The following is an 8,608-nucleotide window of genomic DNA, read 5'->3' on the forward strand; positions in this document are numbered from 1 at the left end:
GCCTTAATTAACACTGTGAGTGCATCAAGTGACACATTTGAGGAGAATATGAAAGGACTGAAAACAGCCCTGTAACTAAGACCTGCAGCACAGTTCAGAAGATGATTTTTGTCATCTTTGCACATGTCCCCTGTCGCCACCGCACTGTAGAGCCTCACCGCTCCTGCAAAGTGGACTTCAGGCCCCCCGTGTCACTGTTCAGACTAGCTTGTGCCGCCAGCGTGAACAGTCAGTTCACCCGTCAAGGCCCACGCTGTGCAGCAGATGCTGCTGAAAGATGGGGTATCTCCTGCTGGAATTTGCTGAGTCTTTCCCCTTTCCCTGGGGCAGGGGGATTCATCTCTGACCAGGATGGAGCGAAGCACTGCAGGGAGGTAGAGACAGAAGTAAGAGCTCTGAGGAGGATGAAGGTGGGGGGGAAGGCAGTGTGCTGCCTGCTGCAGGTCCATCCTTGCAGGCTGCTCTCCCACCTGCTCTCCCAGGAAGATGGAGAAGTTGAAGATCTGGGTGAGAGAGCAGGAGAGTAGAGAGCAGTGGTAAACGGAGGGCAGCAAACCCAGTAACAAATACACTGTAATAATATAAGCTGGATAGTAGCATCAGCAGTGGAAGGAAATTATGCTAAGAATTTGCATTATTTTGCCAACCCAATTTATGCAAATAGATCTTCACACCTGCCCAGTTTGCTCATAAACCCTTTCTGCATGAGCAATCCAGCCAGGCCCTGCTCCCAAAGATGCACCATCAAGAGTAAGTCCCCTGGTTGCTCCAGGCGGCCTCAGGCTGATAGGATGTGCACCAAAATTCTGTATCACAGCTACTTTATGAAGCTTAACTCCATTTTGCAACAGGTTTTGCTGGAATACGAGGTGACGTGTTGATGGATCAAAAACTCAGCTGTCAATACACTAAGCTGCATGTTAGTGCTACAGATAAACAGAAGCGAAGGCATGGATAGGAAGTGCTTCTGAACTTAACCTGTAACCTAAAAGCTGATTCCCTTTAAAACTCAGTGGCAAAACTCCCAATGATTTAAGTAAAGGTGTACCAGAGCAGGTTTTACATACTCCATTTGTGGCAGCTGCCTGGACTGGGGTGCATTCCCGTTTGTGGTTCTCATGGTCAGTGGCTCCATGTACGCTCAGTGCAGTTAGTCACTCCCTTCGGGGGCTACAACAAAACACAGGCTGTTGACAAAAATGGGATAAACAAGAATAGGAACCCAAAAAACCCTCTCATATGACAAAACTATTTTGTGTAGTCAGACACAAGCGTAAAGGCACCGTGAAGGGACAACTAGCAGCAGCAGTGACAGCACCCACAACTTTATTGCCAACAAAATCAGACCTTTGACTCTTGAGCTATAGGAAAACTCTTAGTCATAGGTAAACAGAAAGTTAATAAAAGTCCCTCAAATCAAATTCAAGTGAGGGGGAAGGGAAGGAAAAAAAAAAAGGCAACTAGAGTAACAGTTTTATTACTGAAGTCCTAATTATAACTGCACTGACTGGTCTATTTATAATTCAGATATATGCTGCAATTGCCTTCACAATCCAAACTGAAACAGGAACCTCAGTAAATCTTCATTTGTTTTAAAATTCAGGTAAGAGTCCCATTGAAAAGATAAAGCGGAACAATACTACACGTGCCAACTCTGACACGGACCTGTTTGCAATGTAGATATTCCTTCCACTGTATGTGTTTGACAGAATCTTATGCAAAGGTGTCTTTCATATCTGAAAAAAAAAAAAAAGACGAATATGTAGTTAGTGATTTCGCTGTACTGATTTACCAGTTTGAGAACTAAGATGCTTTTATACATATATAATACACACTTACATACATATATATCCATTTTTAAACAAGAGCGGCCTCAAAAACCTAATCTTTCCATGCACTGAATACAATTACTCCTTTTTACTTACTGCTTCTCTGGTAATTTTGATAATACTCAGTAATACTGACTTGTGGAGTAATTCCCATGTCACTGGACCACCCTGTTATATCACACCCCAAAATGATTCAGGATACCTCATCCACCTTGGCATGGAGTGGATGGATGAGGTGACTGCCCTTTATTTGTACCCTCACGCTAATACAGCCCACGATCAAACGTTAATACAACAAAAGACTGATCTCAGGTGTTGCTGGCACCACTCTGGGCTGCAGCGCCGAGAACCACACAGTAACATCGATGGCACGACTGCTGGTTGTGGTGTAGCCATGCTCTCTAAAAACAGCAGAAGTGTGTGGACACATATGAAAAACCCTGTCCTTTGCATCTTACTCTGATTTTTAATAAAAAAAAAAAACCCAACAATCCCAAAACACTCCAGAATGAATAATTTTCGAATCCGTTGATAAGCTTCACTAAAGTACAGACTGAATCTCATGAATCTAGGAAAAGAAACGAGGGAGAGAGATTCTTCGTTAAGAAAACTGATGGTGGCATTCATCTTTTTATTAAAATTAATGGCATTTAAGAGGGGCTGTATCCTTACAAAGTATTTTTACAGCTATGTCTGGCAGTTTCCTGAATGTTGTAGAACATTTTTATACAGCTGTTTTGCATTTGGCTTTTAGTTTTAATGTTTTCTGTTCATTAAATCACAAAACTAATAAAAACTAAACGATTGAGATTTCTCCAGCAGTACAGGAACGGTCCTAATGCACTATGTTATAATTTAATAAGCATCTCAATTGACTATTAAAATCCACATTATGATCAGAACTGTAATTCCAAAGATGAGGCCTTCTGAAAGCTTAATTTACTGTGGTGGGAAGTGGCAGCTGCTTCAACTCAACAAAATTAGCTTTTTTAACTTAGATGCCAGGGAAAACAGATGTAGATGAGACAATAACAAGAACAACAACAAAATCCACCACCAACACGCAGGTTCATTTCTCATCACCAGAAGATTCAAGAAGGGCTTCTACAGATACATTAGCAGTGAAAGCGAGGCAAAGGAAAATGTGGACCCAATGGAGAACAAAACAGGGGGAACGTAGGGACAAAGGACATGGAAAAGGTCAAGGGATTCGATGTCTTCTCTGTCTTGGGCTTTGCTGGCATGGTCTGTTCTCAGCTTCCCTGTGCCAAGCAGTGGGGTCTGGGGCCACAAAGCATCACCCACACTGCAGAAGACTGAGCTGGAGACCACTGAAGCAGATTGGGCACTTTCAAGTCCATGGGACCATGTGGGATTTATCTGTAGGAGCCAACATGACTGCAAGGCTGCTCTCTCTCCTAGTGACTGGAAAAAGGCAAATGTCGTACCGGTCTTCACAAAGGGCAAGAAAAAGGATCTGGGGACCGCAGCCTCCAAAAAGATTATGGGTTAAGCCCTCCTGCATTTGCTGTGTCCATGTACACCAAGAACAAGATCATTGGGAACAGCCAGCACAGATTTACCAAAGGCAAATTGGGCCTGGCCAGCCTCCTTGCCTTCTGTGATAGAATGGCTCTGCGTACCAGGGTAGGGCAATGTGCAGCCTGCACCTTGACCTTAGGAAGGCTTTTGCCTTCCTGGGATAGGCGGACTGTAATGTGGGTGGAAAATGGGCTGAACTGCCGGGCTCAAAGGGCTGCGATCGTCAGTACGAAGTGCAGTTGGTTCCTAGTGGCATCCCTCAGCATTCGGTAGCAGAACCGATGCTGGTTTATCTGTGTTACTGACCTCGACAAGAATTAATCCTCAGGAAGCTGGCTGAAGACACCAAGCAGGGAAAGCAGTTCCTACTGCTGGAGGGCAGGGCTGCTGCTCGGAGGGACCTTGGCAGGCAGGTTGGCAGGAACCCCTGGAAGTTCAGCAGAGTGCCATACCTGGCACGGAGTAATCCCCTGCTGCGGGACAAGCTGGGTCCTGCAAAGCTGCTTTGCCGGAAAGGACTTTCCTGCAAAGCAAGGAAAGTCCTGCAAGTCCTTTCCTGCAAAGCTGCTTTGCAGGAAAGGACTTGACGGACAAGTTGAATATGAGCGAGCAGTGCACGCTTGCAATGAAAAGCGCTGACTGCATACTGGGCTGCATTAGCAAGAGAGCGGCCAGAGGGTCAAGGGAAGTGGTTCTTCCCCTCTATGAGGCATTTTGTGAGATTACATCTGGACACTGTGTCTAGCTTTGGGCTCCCCAGCACAGACATTGACATCCTGGAGCGAGTTCAGTGGAGAGCCACCAAAATGAGGGGGCTGAAGCACATGATGCACAAGGAAAGGCTGAGAAAATAGCTCAGCTTGAAGAAGAGAAGGCTCCAGGGAGATCCTACAGCTGTCTGCAAGTACCTAATGGGGGGAGATAGAGAAGACAGCCAAACTCTTCTTGAAGGTTTACAGAGACAATAGGCACAAACTGCAGCAAGAAAAATTCCAGTTAGATGTTAAGGAGAAAATTCTGCAGAATGGGGATGGCCACTGAAACAGGGGGTGCAGAGAGACTTGTGAAATTTCTGTCCTTGGAGATACTCAAAACCTGACTGCACACAGGCCTGAGCAACCTCATGTGACCTCAAGGTTATCCCTGCTTTGGACCAAGAGACTGCAAGACATGTTCCAAACCAGATTATTCTAAGTTCAGCTATGGCGGTAGGAGCATTGCCCAACTGACCTACTACAATAACAAATGTGTATCTGTACAGAAACATTTCTTTACCTTAGAAATATCAGGACCATTTTTCTGTTGTTACTATTTCCCCCTCTCTGAAGGTTGGAGATGTGGGGCAACAGCTTTTTCATGCCTTAAAAAATTACAACAGAAAAGAGGTCAACATTGCAAGCAAAAGCACAAAACAGCACTGGTTGGAATATCAGCATGAGCTTAAATACGTCTTGGGTGACAGAAGGAAAGACATAGTGTCACGGTCTGGAGATGGTGCAAGCAACAAATCACATACCTGGAATCAGAGTCTGGAGCAGCAAAGCCTGTGCTGAAGTGCTGAATTCTAAACTGCTGCTGCTGGCAGCAGAACAAGCCAGATTAACGCTAGTTTAGACACAACTCAGAGGAAATCCTCCATGTGGAGGACACATGGTTGTGGTGCAATTCTAGTTTGTCAAGAGACAAGTTGAGCAGCATTGCCTTCCACAAACGCAAAGTCCTGTCTCTAGTTCCTGACCTCTGCTGAATTTCAAGCTTTGGGCAACCCCTACCCACCTACTGAGGCACTGCAGCCTGGCTTCTCTCCAGCATGAGAAACAGGGCCTCAGGACCACAGCTGTCCCCGACTTCTGAACTGTGGGTGCCCACCCACTCATAAAGACGCAGATGCCTTCAGAAGTACCAGAGACAGCTGGATCCATCACAGCCAGCTCTGACCACTATGAGCTTAAAAAACCCTAAGCTCTTCCTGCACGGTTGGCTCTTGCAACGCCAGCTGACCTCAGCAATTAGTGAGCTGATATGCAGAAGTCTCCGTCAAAGAGATGTTGCTCCTACTGAGGTCCTACAGCTCCCCAAAAGGATCTCCTTCTCCGTCATGACCACCCAGCCTGGGAAAAATGCCTATCTAAAGGCTGAATAAGGGGATATTTTATTACCTTTCCCCTCTTCAGGCACCAGCCAGAGGTTGCCATCACATCTTGTGGTCAGCATGCAGATGTACCCCCAGAAGGTGACTCTTCCCAACTGTTCGCCAGGTGTTCAGAAAAAAAAGAAAAAAAAAAAATCAATAAAACTGTAAGTACTGGCCATCATGCCCATCCGTTCCCCCTGCACTCAGGTTTGCTGCCCTCTCACTGCAGCATTCACACTAATTTTCCTATCTCCTAAGTAGAAGAGCGTCAGTCCTGAATTTCTAGCAAAACATGAAATCAAAGTAATACCTAAAAAAAAAAACCCCAAACTATTCTGACTTTATATACTGCCCCAGATAATTTTAAGAGTGTTATTTTTCCCCTGATGCAAAAGGAAAAGCAAAAGGCTGAGGAAACCAATGTATTAAAGAGAGATAAGAGATACTAGCTTTCCAAGAACATATGCTACTTATCAAATGTATTGCTTAGGCTAGCGAATATTCCGATTATTAAATTCTTTCTTCCGTCTCCACTCTTCTCACAACTTCGATGGAGTTTTACAAGCAGCCTTCTCATACAGACAGGACGGAAGTTGGTGCATGCAGAGGTACCTGTGTACGCAAACGGAAGTACATTACATTTGTATAAATGACTGGACATAGCTAATAAAACCAACTGTTCGCTGTTGCTTTCTTACAGCTTTTTGATGCCAGCATCTCAAAAAACTTTGTTTAAAATGAGATCTTTTAAGTGTCTTGCTTAAAGCTGCAGGCCTTTGGACTTGCTAGCCCAGTACAATATACCCTCCTACGGCTTATGCTTGAGCTACGCTCTTCTTTAGCAAAACAAATCATAAAACTTCCACAAATCACAAAACTTCTTATACCAATCATGGCACTCCTTAACTGATTAGGTGATGCTAACAGAGGACTTCCCAACTCAATAATCACCCACTCAGCGGCACATTTCAGCCGGCTAAGCCAGGAAGCACTTCGGGATGTAAATTCCAGCCATCAGGAAACATCAGGAGAGGCCTCGACCACCAGTTCACCCAAGAGGGGTTTTGCTTGTAGCTGGCTTCAGCAGCTGCAAAGGGAAGTTTTCCTCTGAAAATCCAAACGGTTCATGCCATGAAAGGTTGGCACGATGGCTGTGAATTTTCACTCACCTTGCTGGCTAGGCAACCTTCCTCCGCACACCCTTCCCCTTGGAGATGAACCTGCTGCCATTCAAGGCACGTCTAGGGAAGGAGAAGTGTTGGCTGCACACCTGGCTGATGAACTAATCAACATAGCAAGTGAAAAAAACCCCAATATCTACCAGCTAGTATGTTTTTCTGCTCAGGGTGAGCTTACACACATCTAACGCCCGTTTGAAATACAACAGAACTTTGTAACAACTACTTTCACGCAGAAGTACTCAACTGTTTTGCATGCATTTGATCTAGTTAGGGGTTTTTTTTTAATCTAATAAAATAACCTATGTAGTGACAGTCTTGTCCATGACCATAAAGAAAATGAACAGAAGCTAGCTCCACGGTTTTCTATCAGGATACAGAACAAACTTCACAAAACGGCAGAAAAAAAAAGGAATTAAATCAGCATTTTTTGCACAGACAACTGGGTGTTGATGCTTTATTTTCAGAACTGCTGTGAAAAACCTAACCTTTTTTTTTTTTTCCAAATCAAAGTCAAAAACTCAGTTACTGCTTTGAGGTTTTGTGGTGAACACGCAACTCGCAGACGACTTCTCCGGGAAAAGGAGAGTGAGGTTCTGCATGGTTTAGGCTACTCACAAGGGGGGGGGGGGGGGAATTCTGGCTTTGCAAAAAGGTGTCTGTTGAGAACACTACTGAGTGGAAAAAAGATGAGCCAAGTTTTGACAGAGTCTTCACTAAGAGCAAGACTGGAAATTTAAACCTTGCATGATGCACAGGAGTGGTTCATCTCTAGGGACTCATTTTTCATAGACAGAAGCCCTTGTAATTTGTGCTGGTAGCAGTAACAATTATCCAAGATTTTCTTCTTCCTGGTCTGAATATCAAGGAGCAAGTTCCACAATATGGAGAGGCTTAAAAAGAGCTGGTTCAGCGAAGCGCACTCAGTCCCCTCCAGCAGAAGAACCGCATGGTGTGTCTCGGCAGAGCAGAGCTAGGCAGAGCAGAGTTAGCAGTGAGACGGCTGCAACGGGGCAGCTTACTGTGCCGTCAGGGAAGAGATGGGTTTCAGTGTCCGTTCCGCTTACAGGGCTGCTTGTGAACCCTCGTCTAGCTTATGGCAGGCACAGCCAGGAGGACTTGCAGAGGAAACAATTCAAAACCGTTGCAAACTTTGTGCTGATAAGTAAAATAAACAAAATAAAGTGGATAATATACTTGGAGATAAACATACTTGCCCCCAACTTCGGCATGCAGGAGGAGATATTCTAGATTACCACTGGACATCACAGCTTGCAGAATTGATCAAAGGAGTACTAACAACTATCAATATAATTACACTTGCAATAAAGTAAAAAAAGGAGGATTTCTCCTCTTTCCAGTTTGTAATTCAGCTAGGAATCAAAAAAGTTCATGCACTTATACAAGAGCAATAAAAAAAATTAAATATTTATTTTGCATAACAAGCTTAAGTTCAAGCTGCAATGTTGGCAATGTAGATTTTAAACACAGATCACAAAAGCGTGCACAAAAATGTATTTGAGCAAAGAACAAAATAATACTAAGAATTATACTAAACAGCTGCTGATTTTAAAGAAACAAAAAAGGCTTGTAATCACTATACAAAATATAAAATGTATTAAACACTACCATCCACAGAACAGAGGTTTATTTTAGTTTGATTATATTTAAAAATTATTTGTGTAGTTATTTATATAGTGAATTGTAAATGAATATTATACAGGAACCTCTTTTTGGTCTGCAAAACCTTTGTTGCACTATAGCACATCCAATCACATTGCAAAAAAAGAATTACTTTTCCTTACTATCAATAAAGAAAACAATCATTGATAATACAGTAAATATTGTCAGGTCTACAAATAATGAAATTAAAAATGACTCCTTCGACTCTGAAGCGCTTTCCATGCAAAGTCAGCACTTGCTCG

General features: G+C 43.7%; 1 long non-coding RNA gene across 1 annotated transcript; it reads right to left on the reverse strand.

Annotated features, from left to right (window-relative positions):
• Nucleotides 1–1,514: 1,514 nt before the first annotated feature.
• Nucleotides 1,515–5,637, reverse strand: LOC142404551 (uncharacterized). Its single transcript, XR_012773893.1, has 3 exons — nt 5,531–5,637; nt 4,647–4,731; nt 1,515–1,736 (listed from the first exon to the last, which is right to left on the reverse strand). It is a non-coding gene; the product is annotated as an uncharacterized LOC142404551 (long non-coding RNA).
• Between the last annotated feature and the right edge of the window lie 2,971 nt (nt 5,638–8,608).

This window comes from Mycteria americana, chromosome 1 (assembly GCF_035582795.1).
Source record: "Mycteria americana isolate JAX WOST 10 ecotype Jacksonville Zoo and Gardens chromosome 1, USCA_MyAme_1.0, whole genome shotgun sequence".
Classification (NCBI taxonomy): domain Eukaryota; kingdom Metazoa; phylum Chordata; class Aves; order Ciconiiformes; family Ciconiidae; genus Mycteria; species Mycteria americana.